Source organism: Lissotriton helveticus, chromosome 8, assembly GCF_964261635.1.
Source record: "Lissotriton helveticus chromosome 8, aLisHel1.1, whole genome shotgun sequence".
Lineage (NCBI taxonomy): Eukaryota > Metazoa > Chordata > Amphibia > Caudata > Salamandridae > Lissotriton > Lissotriton helveticus.
The window spans coordinates 1444633014-1444655668 of record NC_136069.1 but is presented as its reverse complement, the minus strand read 5'-3'; positions in this window follow the sequence as shown (position 1 = coordinate 1444655668).

The following is a 22655-nucleotide window of genomic DNA, read 5'->3' as shown; positions in this document are numbered from 1 at the left end:
ATGGTGTGAACACCTGCGCAAAAACGAGTAGGAGGTGTTAGTCGTGGGGGATAGAGCTGGTCTTACCCACCTAGAACTCCCATGGTGGTTAGCCGTGCTAGGAATTTTTTCAAAGAAGGGGGGAGAGAGAGATCAGGATTGATCTAGAGGGCAATTTACCACTTTAGATGAAGTGGAAGGTCCAAGCCACAGTGGTAGCCCTTAAAACGTATGAAACAAAAGAGAGGACTGGGCTGTTCCTATAGTCTGAGTGCCGGTCAAGGTATGTGGAAGGGTGGTTAAATAGTAACCATCCAATGGGTATCCATTTTGTTGGATATAATGGCCTCACACACCCTCGCAGGTGTCATGCTTCATCATGGGCCGGTGCTCCTCGTTGGGTGGGCGGTGCAATACCCAATGGGCTACACCTCAAAAGAGGGGCTCTTTATCGGAGATCTTTTTCCAACTGCCCATGGGTGAAGTGTGGGTGAGGGGCCTGGGGTAGTAGTAGAAGGATAGTGAGATAAAATAACGCCAGAGTACCGGAAGGAATTTTATTCTGGTGGTCCCTGGTCGTTAACGTAAAAACCAATAATTAGTCTAGGAGTATATGGAAAATAAAGTGTTCCATGCTCCAGACTAAGTTATGAAGTGGTGGTAGTGGTCGACATGTTTCTCGCTTGGGACAGGATTACCCGCGATTCTTCAGGACCTTTTCTTAGTTCTGTCTACTGTGTAGCTGATCTGTCAAAGTATCAGTGTAAATATCAAAAGTATAGAAAGTACCTGTTAATACTATGTTCCTAGCCTGGTGTAGGGAACAAAAAGGGAAAAAAACATCGTTTAGCATCCTATAAACAGGTATTGCAATTCCACATATGTGTTGACCTGGTGCACTGGGTGGCATGCTAGTGTAGGTGACTACTAGCATTGACCATGACGGTGAAGATACAATTGTGAACAACTCCTGGTGCCACTAGGAAAGTGTGGAGTCTTCAAACCGTTAAGTGGAGAGATACCTCGTGACTTGTTGCAAAAGTGACTGTTAAAAACAAATAAATTAAAAATTTTATGAAGAGTAGCAGCCATGCTGTCTTAACTTGCAGGACACCACTTACCTAAAGGTCAGTGGTAACATGTATCAGCAGTTCCTGGCGTGATCAACAACGGTGGGATGAGCCTCAGTAGTTAAGGCTAAATTTAAGGGAGACAGTAAGAGAGGAGAGCAGACAACAGACCATCATATCTGTTTTACTGATCTAAGCCCCAGCATCGAGTAGTGACATATGAACAGATTGATTCAAGGCAGACAGTAAGAGAGGAGAGCAGACAACAGACCAACATATCTGTTTTACTGATCTAAACCCCAGCATCGAGTATCTCCTGTCTAAATCAGTGACATATGAACAGATTGATTCAATACAGCTAGAGACAATATTGTTGAATCAGTACTTAGTGATAGAAGGTAATTAAAAAGTAATTAAAAATGGGGCGGGGGCCACCATCGTCTGTTAGTCTAGGGTCCCCGGTATTTTCACAACGTAGGTTGTCTATGCAAAACACGGGTAAGTTCACATGCGGATAAGTGATGCACTGAAAAGGTGAACGCTGTCATATTTCGGCGGGACTCGTGTACAGCGGGTCTTGTATTTACCCATTGGCCTGCATGGTGAGGGGCAATGGAGCATTGAGAGCACCCCCTGGAGCGAACGCGAAGGCTGGAGAAAGCTCACGCTAGCGCTGAGTCGCGAGGGCTAAATTACACTCCCGCTAGCGGTGAATCATAAAACAGTGGACCGCTCAATCAAAGCCAGAAGAACTACATGGCATGTCGAACACTTACTTGCATCACCCGTGTCGGTGTTGGAACGCCTACCCTTCGCCGTCAGGACCGGATAGTGTTGTTCGGTCCGGCGGCCATGTTGTTTATAGTAAGAATAGTGGGCGGGTTTGGGCGGTGACTCTGCTTGTCTAGTGTCATGTGATTGACTCGGCGACTCGGGCGGCCATTAAACAGTGGTGCCGAGACCGAAGGATCCCTGTGATATCAGCTAATCCTGTGTGTTCAAAGACATGGTACTATGTGTGTTTCAACCCCAGGTTGCTAAATATCGAGCCACTTACTTATTCCACTTTAGGACCATTATGTGGAGTATGAGGTAGGGAAATACAGTAACTTCCGGTTGGATGTTTGCCCGATCCTGGCATCGATCGTCAGGTTGCTAAATGTGAATGGTGCGGCCAATTTGTAATGGTTAGAAAAAGGTGCAGATATCATTCTACTAAAGTTATCCCAATGTGTAATAGGGAGCTAGATGGTAACTTGTTTGATTGGCCACAGTAGGGGGAACACGAGTATCTAGTGTTGGTTCTGGCGTGTTGAAGGGATAGCTTATATGACTACTGGTCAACATGCCGAGGTGAATACATATATAAAGAGCATGGATTCCCTTGTCAGATATAAGGGTCTCAGGCTGTCTTACTCGGGTAGTACAGGGACTGTATGGTGATATTAGAGGGAACTCCAGGGAATTTCCTCGTTGAGCCCATTTTTATCTGTGGCCAGACGATGGATCCATCTTTGTTCCCTATAAAACAGGTTCTGTTGTGTGATGTTTGGGCTTGCTTCGATGATTAGCCATTTAAGGGAGTCAGCTGTATGGTTGGACTCAAGATAATGTTTACACATCTTCGTGTTTGTTTTGTTACATCGGAAGCTACTCCGGTGTTCAGAGATGCGCAGTTTGATGGGTCTGGTGGTCATCCCCACATATTGGAGGCCGCAGGGGCACAGCAGTAGGTATACACAGTTGGCTGTGTTGCAGTTTGTGTGTCCCCTTATTTCCCATCTGAAGGAGTTTGTGAGCTGGACAGTCTTATGTGTGGTGGTAAAGGGGCATACACTACAGGACCCACAGGGATAGTGGCCTGTTACTGGTGGTAGCTGCCACAGAGTAGTCTGCCTCACTTTGTTTGGTTTTTTGGCCTGGTATTGATTAGTATGTCTTTTATGTTTCTGGATCGTTTGTAAGCAAACCTAGGAGGGTCTATGCGTAGATATCATCACACAACATGAAGTGATTGCACTCTTTGGTACAGAAACATGGTTGATACATGAACATACATTGTAGATGTCTTCGTCCCCTTTGACTATAGTCACCAGTGCACTTGTTATACTCATAAAACACATGGAGGATATTGCACATGTGAGTGGATTCCACTGAAGAACAAGTCACTGGAGCACACACATAAGAGTACACGATATTTATACAATACAAAAATTGAAGTCCATCATGACTAGATGACCATAATGAAACTGGTGGTAAAAAAGGCTACTGAGGTACTTTTCCATAGCAAGCACAACCCTAAAAGTCATCTGTAAGTTTAGGTTGATTGAGGTGCTGTCATGCATTCTTTACATACATTTAAACAATATGGTTCCTAGCGACGGACAGAGACACAAAGTGAGAGACTCCTTTTAGGCAGTTGGACATTTCTTTAACAAGAATGTGTAAAACAAACAGGTATTTTGGAATAAACCTTTGAATATTGATCTGTATCCAGTCGTTCACATGAGACTTTCTGAGCAGCAAAGAGAGGAAATCACATCCCAGGAGTGAAATTCAAAGACTTATTAAATGCTCATCTACAGTCTAAGGACTGAAAAATATATTGATTGTATTCATCCTAATGCAACTGGAGACAAAATAAAACATAACTTCTGCATCTCTGCCTTATCTTAGGTACACAACTAAGGGCATTAGTCATTGCTGGTTTATTTGACTGTGGTGGGCCATCTGTCCATGCCTGTGATTAACTGGTTGTGAAGTAGAAGTCCTTAGTGGTTTAAGTTGTTCTTGTATGACTGGACTAACAAGGTAACACTCATGTAAAATATTGCATGCTACCCGAGCATTAAATGTGGGGTACTACAAGACTCAAGCTTGTTGCCAGCTTTTTCCAAAATGTCTCAGCCCACACTGGCAGTATAAATCAACATTTGTCATTTCAGCAACCGGACGCATGCACATTCTCAAATAATAAGAATGGGATAAATGCTGTAAACATTTTATGGACTATGAACAGCATATTCAACATGCATTGGGTTGAACAGGTTGTGCCAAAACCCGGTACAAGCAGGTATCCTGTTCTTCAACCAGATTAATCCTGTCTCCTTCCTATTCTTTTGTCCGCCTACCTTGAGCATCTCTCATCAAATATTGTGTAGTATACTCAATTAGAGAGTAATATTGATAGACCTGTCGCCTTTGGGTGGTCTTCCTCCAAACATTTTGGCTTATTCCTCCTGTTTTTGTTGAATTTATTTTTGTTAAATTTAGAACTCTGCACACTTTACAACAGCTAACCAGTGTTAAAGAGTTTGTTCTCTCTCTTTTAAACACGGTGACATTGGTTGACATCCTATTGGCACATTTAATTTGAAAAATAATAGTGCTAAATGGACCCAGAGCTGTAATGTAAATGCTAATAGTGGGCCTGCAGCACTCATTGTGCCACCCACTTTAGTAGCGCTTTAAACACGTATCTGACCTGCCATGGCAGTCTGTCTGTGTGCAGTTTTAAACTGCCAATTTAACATGGAAAAATAAACCTTTTGCCTGGCCTAAACCTTCTATTTTATTACAAATGAGTCACGTTGAGGTTAGGCCTTTAACAGTCCATACAACAGTGTATTTAAAAGATTGGACATATATGTTTAACTTTTACGTGTCCTTGTAGTGAAAATACTGCACGGTCTGCTTTTGCCTTTGGATAACATTGGGTTATCTTATTATATTTAATAAGTGATAACTTTCAATTCGGAGCAGGCAGGAAAGTTGAATTTGGTTTCTAAAGAATTGTAATTTAAAACTCTCTTGAATGGTAAAGTAGGATTTTAAGTCAGAATTCTGAAAATGCACTATTAGGAAGCTGGCATTTTTTAGTCTAACCATTTGGTGCCTGCAACCTGTATCCTGGGTCACATGACCAGGTGTAGCTTGCATTGGTCTTTGTGCATTATTCCCAGTGAGACAAAGGGGGAATAGGGGTTGCCAGCATGGGCCATCTGTAACTTGATAGGGGAGTAGCACTGTCATCTAACACACATCACAAAGACTCTGCCTCATTACATTTACAATGATTTCACAATAGTTTTTGTGCCTCTAGATAAGCTAGGGCCAGGCAGGGAGCCAGGAAGTTTCAGACACCTCTGTATAGGGAGGACTCTAGAAGTTTCTCCTTCTTCAATATAGGCACCTTGCACATATATTGGACTCTCAGACCCAGCTCGTCATTACACCCCTGGACCTGTGGAAGACTCAGAAGAACTGCTATGCTGCTCTGTTACAAGAAGCAGTGCTACTCTGCTGCCCTGCTGCCTGAATGAGAAGGACTGGACCTGCACCTTGATTCCAAAATCACCAGAGTGATTCCAAGCATTAGTTGTGTAGCCTCCTGATCAGAGCGTCATGTACGGAAAAGGCTCCAACTACCTTGAACCCTGCACCTGCATTCTGCCTGCTGCGAGTCCTGCCCCCAAATTTGTTCTAAACTAGTGCTGAACCCATGGAAGTGGGCCTGAAATTGCTTTTCCAACCCAGCTGTGGTCTTTAAGCAGAACTAACGCAGTATGATGCATCTCCTCACAGCTCTGCATCAGAACTGCCACATTTCTGCATCAGAACTGCCACTGTGCTACGCATTCGCGATGCAGGCCCTTGCATCACAAGCCCAAAGCTCCTCATAACCGACACTGCACATGCATCCTTGAGGAAGGACCTCACATCGCAGTCCTGCAGCTCCTCGGAACTCCTGCTGCATGATGCATCTTTGACGCAGGACTTTGCATTGCTGCCTGCACCTCATCATAAGCGCTGCTGCACAAAACATCCTCAACTCAGGGTGTTGCAATGCTCCATAACCAAGGTTTAAGGTGCTTTGTTCAGCGGACCTAACTTGGTCCCTGTATTCATCCACCACTCCAAGTCAGTTGGTCTGAACTCTGGCCCTCTCATACCCAACCAATAATCACAGTCTGGGCTTTGTACTTTTAGAGACTATTTTTACGTGAATCTTTGAAATTACATATCTCCATTTCTATTACTTGGGTTTTTGTTGCTTTTTTGTCAAATAATTTGTTAAATTTTACTCTATTTTTTCTAAATAGGTGTGGGGTTTTCACTGTCTTATGATTTCACTTTGTTACTGTTTGCAGTGCTGCATAAGCCTGTCTGCTTTGTACTAATCTACCAGAGTATTACCCATGCATTACTTTGAGGATTGCTTGTGTATCACCCTGACAAGGATTGTGGCTGTTGGTTGAGTAGAGTTTCACCTGCCTCAACTAACAAACCAGTTTCTCAGAAATTTTAGCTACTGTATCTAGCGGTGCATATAAACACTGTTGAAAGATGTACTTTCTGAATCCTGCAGGGCTTGTAGCATAGTCATTCTCCCCACCACAAGATCATTATTTTTCCTCACAGTGATAATTCATGTGACTGCCCATAAAAACTTTTATTAAACCCCGGAGGGTCCGAAATCTTCACTGTCTGCCTAACATTCGTTTTGAAGTGGACCAGTTGCAACCATTGCTCTAAGGATACAGGTTGAGGGCTTTCAGCTACTGTGGCCTCTCTAACTGAAATTGTGTAATTATGATCATTGCCTTAAAACTGAAGTACTGCTGTTTCAAGCCAGTTTTGTAGTAGCACATAATATTTTCTTGGCTGCACACTTCTTCCACTACATGATTATTCTTAAAGAATTTGCTAATCTGCTGTATATGCTTTCTTAAGAGCAAAAGGGTTTTATAATTTCAGTTGCCTTCAATTCAAAGGCAGATTGGCCATTTTCTGTCGTGCTTTATGCGCCAATATAGCATCCTTCTTGTCTCCAAAAATGAAAAATATATACTAGGGAATTTATTTAAAACTTCATACAAACAGTATGGCCTATCAACGTATCCCTCTGGTACTTTCTGCCAATCAGGACAGTAAGATTTGCCACTTTTCCTCACTAAGGGGTCCATTAGGATGGCGGGCGGACTTTGCCCGCCCACCATCCTGTCGGTGAAAGGGACCGCCTGCCATAAGGGCGAGGGTCCCGTGGGCAGCATTAGGATGCGCCTGCCACAGTGGCGGGCGCATAATGCATTCCTACCATTGTGGCGGGCGGTGCACTCAGCACCACCCGCCACAATGGCAGGACGGCATGCTGTGCATGGAACTGCTGGGGGTACCAAAGGTACCCCCCATGTGAACCCCCCTCCCCCTGGAGTCCCTGGAGGCCCGCAACGGGCCCCTGCAGGGAGTCTTCGCATGCCTTTCCGTGGCGGCAATGGTATGGTAAAATGGCATGGTAATATGGCTGGTGGTGTCTGATAGACAACGCCACCATATAAACCCTTTCCGTCCGCCGCGGACACCCCAGCCATACTAATATGGCGGGGGTCACTCCGGAGCAGAAGGCGGGCGGAATGCCCCCGCCAGGCCGGCGGTGACCACCGCTGGCCTGGCGGGGGCAATCCGCCCGCCATCCTAATGGGCCCCTAAGTGAGGCTCAATTCTTTAAGCTGGGAAATATCTATACACTCTCAGGATCAATGGATGACATGAGCCAAACTCAGACGTAAGATCTTAAGTCAGACTTGAGGCCTTAGCTTCACGTACATCAGCTACTTCAAGGAAATGTGAGAGTAGGTTTTTGTCAACAGGAGTAGAGCTAAATGTTATCAATAAAATAAACACGTGCTCTAACTAATGAAGAAGCGTGAACTAATAAAAAGGAACTGACAAATTGTAGTCCCATTTCTAATACAATGTACACTGCTGGTTTACCAGGCCATGTTGTGATTGAACAATAACAACCATTGTTTAATAACAATTTACATAATGCACTGCAGGCCTGGGTTACTCCCAGATACCATCCATGGGTTACAGCTGACCCTGTGCTCTAATAGTTTACACCTTCACCATTATTGTCCATATTTTCTTTCCCATAATATTTGAGCAATTTCCTGTAGATGCAGCGCTCGAATGGTCTGGGTGATTGCTATTAAACAACCCACAGATCATTTCATTTTGTTTCTTTTAGTCACCTCTCAGTAGTTTATATGAGAGGTAATTCAGTACTTGATAAATGTACCTCTTTCAAAAGAACATGGAGGCTTATTTACAAGCCCCATGCGCCACCTGTACACCACTTTTCCCATGTTGAAAATTCCGCAAAAGTGGCGCAAGGGGCTTGTAAATAAGCTCCCTGATTGCTAAGAAGTTATGTTTGACATTGTGGTCGTAGGGGATCAAGCAATGATCTTTCAACTTGCTGTATGTTAGCAGAAAAAAACATTGTGGATGATGATGGATTAAATTCTGTCTCGCAAGCAAAAGAAGTACCATGAATGATTGCTTTTTAAATAATTTTTGTAGCCTATGAATAATATGTTTTTTTCACTTAAGCAAGGACTATATTGGTGCAGAGTAGGACTGTCTATGCCAATAACACATATATAGATGAGCCTCTGTTTTATCTAATGCACCCAAACTGATTTAAAATGTTGCACCTTTCATTTTATACTCCTGGTAACAGCAATATTGGAAAATCAGGGATCCGCCGGATTTTTTTCTTTCATTAACCTATTTTGATGCTCTATTAAGACCTCAGAGAGCAGTGAGGCACTTCTAAACAACCCCTCCCTGTATTTATTCTATCCTGAAAAAAATGCACAAAATGGCAGATACCTGTGGAAATATTTGAGTTTTTGGAATGTCCTTTTTAAAACTGTACTAAACTTGTGCAATTGGAATGCTCAGTGGGGAAGACAGGGCGAAATGCCACCTCTCACTGTGGGATTTTAACAACATACCAGAGGGTCTGATGAGGAGACCTTTGTCACTGCTACCCAGGCTGCAGTGATAAAACGTCAGTCAAAAACAATTTGACACTTTCAAGCCTACGTCCTACTTTAAAAATGCCAACTGTAATGTGTGTCTTGGAACCCTCAGGGTATGTTTTCAAAATGTTCAAAAGTAAAGCATGCAAGTTGTGCTTCTGTAGTTAACAGAGAACACATTAGGTTGTTACAGCTTTCGATTGACAAAGCAAACACCAGGTTTAACAAGCATTTGCAATGCAATAGGTCTCACATTGTTGTTCGAGTTAGAGCTATTGGAGTTGAAATGGAAATGTTTGTTACTTATGAAGATGCATATTTTAATATTTTTAGTATCCTTTAAGTGCCCTTATTAAGTAATGTCTCAACGCTACATTTGTTTTGAGGTGTTTGCATTATTTTATATGCAGTAACCTGGAGATGGAAAAGCAACTAAGCAATTACAGTTTGAAACCCCCCGGCAATCATTATCAGGTCACATACTGCTTTTTAAGCACTTCAAACACTGACTTTATTTCATCTTCCAGTAACTAAAATTGTGCCAAAATTACTTTTGAAGGTCAGCCACTGGGCTCAAAATACATTAACATTAAATGTAATACTGCAGGCAACTAATCGCTACACCAACTCAAATAATATTGCCTATTACACAACTAACAAAGCAAATTACCAGACTACACAGACTAAAGTTCTAGTCACCCGCAAAGCGCTTCAGCACTTCATCAGTGGTTGCAAGCTGTATATAAGTTCACACTCCAGCGCCCCACTGGTTACAACATGTAAAAGCAGAGCTCTCAAGTTGTACAGTTCCATGCGTGGGTAAGTGAGCCAGCCCAGGAAGCTTTGCATGCTCTTAGCACTGTTTATCCCTTTATAAATTCAGGACTTTGTGTACCAGAATGCCCTGGAGTAGATAAGATACAGGTGCATGAACTGTGGAAAGTTACAGCTGCGCAAACGTTGCCTGCAGCTGGGTGGGTTAACTGCCCATCGTACGGCTGGGCAATGCCACAATACAAAACGTTTTTCAGACGCATAAGAATGAATGTGATTAAAACCCGTCAAAACACTAAACATTCATTTAAACAAGCATTGGCATAGCCAATAGGCCTCGCCTTTATAACCTTATTTGTTAAGCCAGAACTTTTGGTTATGTTGTAGAGCATTGTGGCTGCTGTGCATTATAATGAAAAGTTATATTAAAAAGTGTGAAGCATTTTTGTTACCTTTATACAGACAAAGACAACATTATATACAACTGAAAAACCTGATTAAAAAAGATTTTAACATAAAAAATGTATTCTACTTTTTATGTACTTGCACTGCCAGCAACTTCTTCCTGCACTGAGTAGTATTGTCTGGAGTGTATGTTGCATTCAGTAGAGTGTAATTATGTGGCATGTAATTATGTGGCACTGAGTGGTATTATTTGGAGTGTTTGTTGCATTGAGTGCAGTGTAATTATGCAGCACATAAATATGTGGCACTGTGTGGTATTGCGCGGAGTGTATGTTGCATTCAGTAGAGTGTAATTATGTGGTGTGTAATTATGTGGCACTAAGAGGTACTTGGAGTGTATGTTGCATTGAGTGTAGTATATTGATGGGGCAGCAGAGGCAAGATGGCGACCGTCACGGTCGTGTGAGCTAGCTGCTCTGCCGGACCTCGCGGACTTCGCCGTCTTCCGCTAAACTGAGGGCTGGAAACCTGGTGAAAGGACACAATTACTTTTTCTAACGCCGAGGAGAAATTGCTGCCGCCGGTGAACCTGGGAGCGGCAAGCGGACACTTTTGGACACTTTTGTTTTACCGCTATCGGTTTTTGTTCTTGCTATCGGCAGGAGCGGGATAGCGAGGTAGCGAGCTCGAAAAGCGGTTGCTCTGAGCTCTGTGCTGACTACGGAGGGCGTGCCCAGCAAGACGGTACACCTGTGCTCACTGCAGCGCGGGGCCAGAAGGTCGGAGAGCGGGACTGAGCCGAGCTGCAACAAACAATAGTGGAGACACGGTTTTTTCCTTTCTCGACGGATTATTTGGCCATTATAACCTGCAAGCAATGCCTCCTAAGGGGCGAAGGGGCCGGGGGCAGACTGCCCCTGGGGCTGAGACACAGGGAGAGTGCCAAAATCCGAGAGGGGAAAATGCGGCTTTAACACCATTGCAGAACACCCTGAGCAGAGACAACAGCCGAGCAGAGACACCGGCCAAGGAACCTGAAAAGGCTGGAAGAGGTAATTTGCGATTGCCTGGTAAGGAGCCGGAGAGTGCACTGCATGAAGTATCTAAGACTGCTAAGACTGTTAAAGGCACTAAAGGTATTCCTGAACTTTTTAATACTTTTAAAAAAAGGAACTTTTAAAAGGTACAATGAACAATCTAAGTCAGGATCCTGATAGTGGTAATGATACCGTGCATGTTGAATCTGTTGAGGCTCTGATACACCGTGTCGAGGCTATTCAGGGGTCACAGGGAGGCTCTGATAATGCGCTGAGCGAAGAGGCTCAGCTATATACTGATGATGGTGAAGGGCTGTGCGAAGAGAATGAGATACAGCCGTCTGAAATCGACACAGCTCAAGAGCCTGTGGGTAATGTTGGTAATGTTGGTCTCCCTGATGGTAACACCCCCGTCAAACACATTGAGAGTACAGACTCTGCAGATTTTTACTCTCTATCAGAGCATTCCATATCATCTACGGAGGATCTTGCCCAGCATTACGCTGAACAGATGAGTATGGCTGAAGTAAGCTTGGATAGCAGCTATGACGCTGTAGAGAGGAGCCCTGAGCTAATGGAGGGACAAACTGGGCAAACTGTCGCCGGTTGCGGATGACACAGGATGAGCATTATGATTACACTGGGGCTGCCTCACAGTCTCGTGAGGAGCAGGGGGATGAGATATCATTAGAGCTTATCTACAAGACTATGATGAGACACAGCGAGGAGCACAGACAAGATAGTCTAAGAGTACAAAACTCATGTAAGAAATTACAAAGCTCTGTTAGGCGGTTGGCTAAATCTCATGCAGAATTCTTGGGCAGAGTCACTGAGGCTGAGACGCGTATATCGACTTTGGAGGACGAGGTAATACAACAGAAGAGGATCATAGCCGAACAACTGACCCATAAAGAAGAAATTAACTGGAAAGTCATTGATTTAGAAAATCGCTCGAGGAGAAATAATTTGCGATTTCTACAAATAGCGGAAAGAAAAGAGGGCACAGATCCTCGTGGCTTTATAATTGAGCTTCTTAAAAATTCATTTGCAGATTCAACTAGATGGGATTGGGATCGAGAAGTTGTAAGAGCGCACCGATTTCCTTTTAAAATACGATCAAATTACCTGGAACAGCGCGATCAGAGACCAAGAGCTGTACTAGTGGCATTCAATAGCTTTTTAGCGCGAGAGGAAGTATACAAGAAGGCAAGACCGGATAAAAAAATCAGCGCACTTGGCTGTGAATACTTTGTTCGCCTGGATCTAAGTAAACAAACGGTGGATTTGAGATGGCAATTGCGACAGCTTATTCATCTTTTCCAATCCAAAGGAGCTCAGGTCTATCTTATGTTTCCTGCCAAAATGAAAATTGTGTATAAAGAGCGTACTCATTACTTCACAACAGCACTGGCAGCTAAGACTTTCTTGGACTCAGTGTAATTTGATTATTGTGCAAGATACGTAGTGAAAAGTGTACATAATGATTATACTATATCTTTAGAGACTTATCTAAGAGTTGGGTAATTATGTATACAGCCTAGCCCTCAGGCCAGTTGGAGGACGCATATGAGTATATTGTGTTGTTTTTTCCTGAATTAGCATTAAGTTCGCGGGCGAAGGTAGGGAATGGGGCAAGCTCGCAATCAAGAGGACCATCAGTCCTAACGCCTCAATAAAGGGCTGGGGAGGGGGGAGGGGCACTCCTGTTTGGGGGGGTTTTGTGGGTGGCACAGTGGGGAGGTGTAGGGAGGAAAAGTGGGGAAAAATGGGCACAGCGAACTGAAAATTGAGAAGCCTAACTGTGACTTAGTGTCGGCATGAAGTATTATGTTTTTTGATGTATATGAGTTTTTAGAAATGATCTGGACCTTGGATATAACTCGAAATACAAGAATAAAGGGAAATTTATCTAGAATGTTCAATGGCAACTAAACGCTTAAGAATTTGCTCTTTAAATGTATCAGGACTTAATAATGTGAATAAAAGGCAGAAAGTCGCTGCTGAATTGAGGTATATAGGACCTCATATAGTATGTATCCAGGAGACCCATTTACCCTGGTCTAAGAGATTGGTTTTAAGAGAATTGGGATATACACTTGTAGTCGCTACGGGTCAAACTAGTATGATTAGGGGTGTAGCTATTATGGCTAAAGGTAACACTGTGGTAATAGGCAAAACTTTGGCAGATAAAAAAGGTAGGTGGGCAATAGCTGAAATAAGTGTAGATGGTAAGAACTTAACGCTTTGTAATATTTATGGTTCAAATTTAGACGACCCGGAGGCTCTAGTGGAAATGAATACGGAGCTAACTATTTGGGCCCAACCTATAATCATCTGTGGAGATATGAACATAAATTTGACTAATATTGCTATAAAGGAAGGGCGGGCTATGTACAAAGGCCGTAAACCAAAAGTATACAAGGCATTGGCAAGCTTGGCACAAGATCACGGCTTGGTGGATGTATGGGGGCGATTAAGACCACAAGATAATGGTTACACGTTTTATTCCCACCCACATAAAAAACTAGTCAGACTTGACTATTTTTTTACTCCTGTTTCAATCACTACAGGTGCAAGTATTTCTAAATATCCTAGAATATCATCTGACCACTCCCCGTTATTATTAGAGATTGATATGGAACTAAATAAACCTAGACAAACTAGCTTTACATTCGATAGGAAGTTAATTTTTAACGATGAGTTTCAACAACATATAAGAAAATGGATGAAACTATATTTTGAAGAGAACGAGGGATCCAATTCACAAGGTATAATATGGGATACTTTCAAAGCTGGATTTCGGGGAGAATGTATAAGCTTTTCGTGTAGGGCTCAGAAAAAAGTTAAACTAGAATTAGACAGACTATACGATCAATTAATCCGCTCTGAAACACTATTAATGCAGGAGATAATTAACAAGGGACCGAGGCTAATTATATTGGAAGATAAAGTAGCTAGGGACAAAGCGAAAATATCAGGTATCTGGTCTCAGGAAAATGCTAGGAAGTATCTTGCATCAAAAATGGATAGACATGAATATGGTGAAACAATTGGGAGAAGGTTGGCGACTCAATTACGTATTAAAGAGTCGGCCAGGAATATCGTACAAATGAGAGATTCTATAGGGGTGATACAAACAACACCACAGGAGATACTTAGTATTTTCCAACAATTTTATTCTGAGTTATATGAAGGTCCATCTGGTCCTGTATCAAACTGGAACACAATATTCGCAAAGGGCCTAAAAATGGTGGACTCAACTGTCTCTCTGGGCCTAGAGGATATAATTACAGAGGAGGAGCTGGACAGGGCTGTTAAAAGTTTAGCAAAGGGCAAAGCTGCTGGCCCCGATAGACTACCCTGCGAAATATACATACAATTTTATAAGGATATTAAAAAAGAACTTCTAAAAACAGTGAGGGAAGCTCAGGTGGGAAATCCCCCAGGAACATGGGCAGAAGCTACTATCGCTGTCTTTTGTAAAAAAGGTAAACCACCAGACTGCGTTGGGTCATATAGACCGATCTCGCTGCTAAACTCTGATACTAAAATGTATTCTAAAATTTTAGCTAACCGGTTGTCAGATTGCATTACCCCTTTAGTATCAGAGTATCAACATGGATTTATTCCCAGAAGGGGGACGGTAGAGCATGTAAATACAGTTATCTCTCTCTTTGACACTGCCTCGGTATATAAGAACGACCTAGCGCTGATTCTGTTGGACGCGGAAAAAGCGTTCGATCGAGTGCAATGGGAGTATCTCTGGCAATTAATGAGAAACATGGGATATGGGGGGAGATTTATAAGAGCAATACAATCTTTGTACTTAAAACCTGTAGCAAAGATATCAGTTATGGGACAACTCTCTGATAATGTTATTATAACACGAGGTACGCGACAAGGCTGTCCATGCTCTCCCCTTTTATTTGTTCTTTATATAAACCCTTTTATTGAGTTTTTGGGTCAGAATATTTTGATTCCTCCCTATAAAGTTCATAATTTCTATTTTTCAGTGTTTGCATACGCCGACGATATAGCAGTGGCAACAATTAATCCTGCAACAGCAATTAAAGAAATTGAACGATTAGCACAGATTTTCGGTCTTACAACAGGTTATAAATTGAATGAGACTAAAACTCAAATTCTCTATTCTGATACAATTACTTGGGCAGACAGCAGGGTGGTTAAAGAAGTGACGTATCTGGGAATTCTAATCAGGGCAAACATGTCGGAAATAGTGCAAGTTAACTGGAACACGTTAATGGCAAAAATTACCGCATCCTTGGATAGATGGGAAAGGTTGTATTTAACTATCATTGGAAGATCAAATGTGATAAAAATGAATATACTGCCAAAGGTACTGTATTTGTTTAGATCGATACCTTTAGAAATTACTAAAGATAAAATACAGGACCTGCAATCTAAATGCGGGAAATTTATATGGAGCCCGGGGAGACCTAGAAGGGCAATGAAATACATGACGTTGCCAGTTTTAAGGGGAGGAATGGGGGTACCTGATTTTTTCCTTTATTATGTCACTTGCTTTTTATTGAAAATGAAAGCTCTAATAATAGGAGTTATTGAAGCGGATGACCCTAATATGTCAAATATTTTTGATATACAGCTTGGGATAAATGCAAAGCTTATTTTTGTAAAAGAAATTGATGGGAGCTATTTCAAGCGAACAAGGTTTAAGGTAATCATGGGGGCTTTTAAGGTCTGGAAATGGTACATGGATTTACCAAGAGTGTCATATTATACTCCGCTTAATGCACATAGGATTTTACCAGGCATTTTTTCTGATGTAATGTCTAATAAGTGGCAGCAGAAAAGTATTAAGACGTTAGGACATATGGTTAATAAGAATGGGATGTGTAAATCTTTTGAAGAGATCAAGGATGAATATTCACTGCCCAGATGGTATTTCTTTAAATATCTCCAAATACGGGATTATTTAATTCGACGGGGTGGGAAATTGATTCAACATCAAGTTATTGAAGAAATCAGTAGATCAGCCAAAATTGGAGTGATTTATCAAACCTTGATCTCTGCTAAGAAAGATGATTTAGAAAAAGTGCAGTTGAAATGGAGAGAGACTTTAGGAGACTCTGAGATTGACGTAGAAGATCTTCTAATTTTGTCGAAGGAGGGGCTCATGTCGGCAAATTTGAAAGCCCAGTTTTTTAAGTCATTATGTGATTTATATTATACGCCCAAGCGAATGGCGAAATGGGTAGTGGGAAGTCAAGGCAAATGTTTTCGCTGTGGTGAGGAGGACGCTGGAGCGATACATATTTTTTATAACTGTGTTAAGCTAAAGGGATTTATCGAGCATTTGGAAAAATTCATCTCTTTAGTGATAAAAACTACGGTAGTTATTTCCCAAGCAATGATGCTGTTAGGAAAAATTCAGAAAGACAATAACTCGGAAATACTTTTTCAACACCGCCATTTTATTTTTTTTGCCATGACAGTTGCACGCCTTTGTATCGCCAGTGAATGGCTACAGGAAAAATCATCAATGGCGTGCTAAAATGTTGAGTTCATATAATTTGGAGTGGAGTTTATTCTCAATCAAAGGATCAAGGAAAAAAAGACTGGGCATTAAAATTTGGGGTGCCTTCCGAGACTATTATGAGTCATGAGTCTATCTCTCCTGAAAGCTAATACAATTTGGACTTTACTATTGGATAACGTATTTGTTGAATGTGAACTCGAGATTTTGTTTGCAGTTTGCTGTGCTAAGAACAATAATAAAAAATAAAAATTAAAAAAAAAGAGTGTAGTATATTGATGTAGCATATAAGTATGTGGCACTGTGTGGTATTATGTGGAGTGTATTTAGTATTGAGTAGAGCGTAAGTATGAGGTGTGTCATTATATGGCACTGAGTGGTATTATGTGGATTGTATTTATGTTGCATTGAGTAGAGTGTAATTATGTGGCACTGAGTGGTATTATGGGGAGTATATGTTGTATTCAGTAGAGTGTAATTATGTGACATGTAATTATGTGGCACTGAGTGGTATTATTTGGAGTGTATGTTGCATTGAGTGCAGTGTAAATATGTAGCAAGCAATTATTTGGCACTGAGTGGTATTGTGTGGAGTGTATGTTGCATTTAGTAGAGTGTAATTATGTGGAGTGTATGTTGCATTCAGTAGAGTGTAATTATGTGGCTTGGAATTATGTGGCACTGAGTGGTATTTGGAGTGTCTGTAGCATTGAGTGCAATGTAATTATGTAGCATTTAATTATGTGGCACTGTGTGGTATTGTTTGGAGTATTTATGTTGCATTGAGTAGAGTGTAAGTATGGGGTGTGTAATTATATGGCAAGGAGTGGTATTATATGGAGTGTATTTATATTGCATTGAGTAGAGTGTAATTATGTGGCGTGCAATTATGTGGCACTGAGTGGTATTATGGGGAGTGTATGTTGTATTCAGTAGAGTGTATTTATGTGGCAATGTAAATATGTAGCTTATAATTATGTGGCACTGTGTGGTATTATGTGGAGTGTATTTATGTTGCATTGAGTAGAGTGTAAGTATGTGGCGTGTAATGTGGCGAGAACTAAGAGCGATTGGGGTTGAAAATAACACGGAGGAAGAATAAGGGAGTTAGAGAGAAGGTGGAGGAGAGATAACCAAGTAGGGGACAGAGGGAGATGGGGGAGAAATACAAGGGAAAGACAGTGTGATAGAGATAGGACTATCAAGAGAAAGGCTGGAAAGACAGAAAAGACAGAAAAAAAGATAGACAGACAACAGCTAGAACCAGACAACATGCGTTTCCTATACCATAGGTAACACTAATAAAAAAAGCATTTGCAATGCAATAGGTCTCGTATTTACGCTACTTTGAGCTATTGGCATTGTAAGTGACAATGCCTTTTATTTATGTTTTTAAAACTAAAACGTATATAAAAGGCATTGACATTTAAAATGCCAATAGCTTTTGCATTGCAGTTGCTTGTTCCTTCTTCCATTACTGGTGCGCACTCCTCAGACCTATGTATCTATGCATCAGTAGAGTCCCAAAGTGTCTGCGAAGGAGAGACCATTGCGTCCGGTTCCTGTCGGGCTGTCGTCACCTTAAGGTGATGATGCTCGCTCCAGTGCTTACTTGTTTGTATCTATGGGGTCTTACTCTGCACTTCTGAGATTGTAGTTCCTGCTACTCTGAGAATTTGGAGAGACAGCCTGAGAAAGAGAGCTACAGCCTGCTTTGCTGCTGAGTAACGCTCACCCCGAGTGAACCATCTTTCATTGACTGGATCTTAATTGCATTTATATAGCGCCTTGTAGCTCTGCGGGTTCTTTTGAACGCTTACTACAGAAAACGAATGAGGGAAACGGGGTAGGGGGAGAGGACTTGTGGGTGAGTGCGACCTCAACCCGGCGGGTTTCAATGCGCTAGTTGGAAAACAATGAAAGATTCTAGATGAGTTTGAAAGTGAGACAATGCCGAAAGGGAGAGAAAATTTAGAAGAGGGGGGGAGAGTCAGAGAGAGAGGGAGAGAAAGAGAGAGAGAGAGAGAGAGAGAGAGTGAGAGAGAGAGACGAGGATGCAGGAAGTGGAAAGGAGAACTCGGGATGAGATAAGATCAGGGAAGGGGCGTGAGAATGAAAACGGGGGGCAGTAGTGGTCGAGGGAAGGAGAAGGAGGGTGAGGGAAAGGGGTGGTAGGGGGTAGAGGGTCACACAGAGTAGTAAACATCAAGGGGCAGTAAAGCACTATAGAAACACTATATACCAGACACTGCAAAGTGGTGACAGAGACATCTGAAGAGAAGAGAGCTTGGAGAGAGTTAGAGGCGGCAGGAGGCCTGCCAAGAGGCCGGTGTGGGGGTGGTGGTGGAGCGCAGACGTGCAGGAGGGTATGAAGGAGATTTGTGGGGAGAGAGGTGGTGGGAGAAGGATGCCCTGGCACAGAAACAGGGAGGGGGGCAGTGATGAGATGGTAGGAAATGGAGGATCGAGAGATGCAGGGGCAGGTGAGAACAGGAGGGAGAGAGGTACAGGATACAAACAGAGGTGCAGGAGAGGGCGAGGGGTGCAGGAGGAGATAAGGACATTAGGAGGACAGGGATGCAGGAGGACAGAGATGAGAGATGAGGAGAGAGATGCAGGAGGAGGAGAGAGATGCAGGAGGAGAAGAGAGATGCAGGAGGAGAAGAGGAGAGATGCAGGAGAAGGACAGAAATGCAGGAGAAGGACAGTGTTTATAGCTACCGCGAGGGAAAACAAAAAAAAACCCGAGCAAAAGGTCACGGGGCCTTTGGGGCGGGTTCGCGTTCAGGCTGCAGGCTGGAAAACTAATGTTTTATCACCATTCTTTCATCATACTAATGTAATTAAATTAAAAGGTTAGTTGGGGTAGAGAAGAAAAATGTGCACATGTGCTAATATCACTAACATTTGCCTGGAAAACTTGCCAAACTAAAATAGAAAAATCCAGGTAAATCTGTGTTGCCTGGTGTAGTCTCGATTTTCAAAGACTTAGCATGAGGCAGTGTTTATAGCTACCACGAGGGAACACAAAAACAAAAAAAAACACGAGCACCTTCTGTTTCCAATTAACAACAAAGCAATATTTGAAAAACAGATGGCATTAACGCGCACTCCCAAAGAGCCGAGGCCATGGAACAAACAAGGCGGGACAATCACCCACCTTGGACCAATTGCGTGCTATGATTTTTAAAAAAAAGACGCATGCACAGGCCAATTGCGGGCTAATAAAAAAAAGCACACGCACATTCATATGTTCAGAGCTCAAAAGCCCTTACTAAATGCCTTGCAGCGCATGCGCTGGCTCAGGCAAGAGCTAAAAAACACGGCTGCAAAACATATGGGTTGGGGAGGCGCATCTTACCTTGAAGGTTTCTGTTCAAGTATCTTGCGAGACCGAACCTGGAGCAGATTTTGCTGAATTTAGAGCCTACTGGAGGCTGGTGTTTGAAGAGGCAGCAGGGGACGGGGAGGTGAGCCTTTTGGGAAAGGGCTATTTTGGGAAAGGGTCATCTGCTGGTTGTGGGCAGCACCACACAGCAGCTGCTAGCCTGGCACTCCTTTCCCGGGCAAGGGGCATGAAGGCCAGCTTGACATGCACTGTCGCAGCTTGCGCATCGCTGCTCGTTCCTGAGCCAATACTCCATTGGTGTTACCTTGAGAGAAAAGGTGGGACATGCAGCAACTGTTAGCCATTCGCAAGCCACCATTTTTTTAATGATACAGACAAAATCCCATCCTAAGGAAGGAGGAATCAGACCCCACAAAGCACGTACAACAGATTGTCTGACAGTGCAAGCACTGTTTAGGCTTGACCTAAAAATGATACAGTCATAGGTTTATGTGGAGGTAGAAACTGCCAGAATGTTTTACCTTATGCAACAAATATCCAGTGCGCATGTTATGTGTTCCAGTTACAACTTTTGTCGTTCAGGGATGTCACTAAAATGTTGCTTCTCTTTTCTTTCACTTTTCCTTTATTTCTTCTACTTTTGTATGCTTGTGTTTAAGGTGCAAGGTTCAGAGGCATGTTTTCAAGACTGATCTAATTTGTTTATACACTGCAAGAACTTGGGCGTATTAAAATCATATCGCATTGTTTGTCAGTGTTTGAATCTGTCACTGTTGATTAAATGGCTGCCTCATAGAGATCTGTTGCGATATGTATCATCATATTTTCGCACAGACACAGAATGTGCAAAAGCCTTCAGTACATCAGATCCCTTTGCTCACAATACAGTCTTGATAGAAGCTCAAACGTCAAATATCTCAGGCTTTTCCTCCCACCATAACCTCCTCTCTGCCCCCTCTTTCAAACGGAAAAAACACGGCGGCCTCAGGTTCTCATTTCTGGCACCTAAACTATGGAACTCTCTTCCATATGGACTCAGGTCAACTTCTTGTTACACTTCTTTTAGGAAAACCTTGAAAACTCACCTGTTTCGTCAAGCCTATGAATAACACCTGCACATCGTCTCCCACTCTTGCCCATCCGTCCCCAGCGCCATGAAACCGGTTGGTGTCCGTGCGCTATATAAATCCTTTTTACATTACATTTTAACACTCAGGGCAAAGTGTAGAGACAGACACCTGTGAAACGTGTGTTAGCATGTGCATGGGATAGGGGCGAAAGACGTTCCATGTACCAAAGACTCATAACAACAACAATGTATAGCTTCAAGGTGTCCCAGTTGTATGATCCACATATTAAGCTAATCGTGGCGTTTTAGCCAACTAAACTTTACTGTTAGATTTTTGATCCCAAATTACAATGTTAAGAGGAAAATATCAAGTCTCAGATTGCAATGTGATATTTATTAAAAGGTCAGGACTGACTTGAAGTTTGCCATTTGATATTGGGATATGGGAACACACGGTAGCTATGCATTTCCATGGAACAAGAGCAGCACCACTTCCATGTAGTCTAATAATGAGTAATGTCTGGTAGTCTGGTAACAAGTGCAGAAAAGCAGTGGAAAGCATGCTGAAAGCATCAGGGTTTCGGTGTTTTAGAATGGAGGCCTACAAATTAATCTTGTGTAATTTAATGTTTTTATTTTTTATAAGGAACTGAGGTGTTGACAGTGTTGACATGCCCCACACTGTAATACTATTTAATAAGGCATACAAGAGGGCCCCCCAAACCGCATCCAGGAACTTGAAAAAATATATTTGCATATAACATGTTCTTACTTTCTTAATCTACCAAAAGTCCAATAAACCAGACAGAGTCCCAGGAGAGTGGGAGAGAGAGGTAATGAGATGTGAGAGAGAGCATGTGAGATAGAGTGTAATGCATAGGCTTCTGTGTTTAGCAGTCTACCTTACGTCTATTGGACACACTGCCATTGAACATTAGACACTACATACCATGCAATGTGCATTATATTAGTTACTAAAAAAAAAAGCTACATGTTCTGTAAACATTGGAAAAACACTGACAATAACATTGGAAACCACTTTGAAAAGTCCACTGAAATCCATAAAAGGTAAACCTTTTCTGACATCACGTTTTGGAATAAGGATGGTGTGCAGCAAGACCAATTGGCATTGGCATGGATAGAGCATAAAATCACCACACACAAGCGCAGTACAGAAGTCAGCAATATGAAAACACTAGTTAAAACTCAGGCAAAAGTCTAAGGGGAGCCTTAGCTTGTCACGGCTGCCTCAAAAACACAGACACAGCCGTAAACCAGAAGAGAGCTCTCATACAGGACACGATCTAGTCTTTCAGATGGCGTCTTGTGTGTCGGGTGGCCATGCCCACCTCAGAATTGCAAAGACCTCACTGTCTCTGCTTACAGACAAGACTAAGATAAAAGATGTGCCCATGGCTGCCAACTCACGAGCTATTATTTTACTTACCTGCTATACTTAAACTGGATTTTGTCTGCTGAGTTCTTCATCCTGCTGTCAGCTCGTTCAGGCTGTGGGGTACCTGTTTTTGAAGTCCTTGTTCTTCAGAGTTGCCTCCTGCCTTTTAGGGAGCCCTGGAGTTGCTGCATTTCTTCCAGTCACTTTACTACTCAATAGAGGGAACATGGGA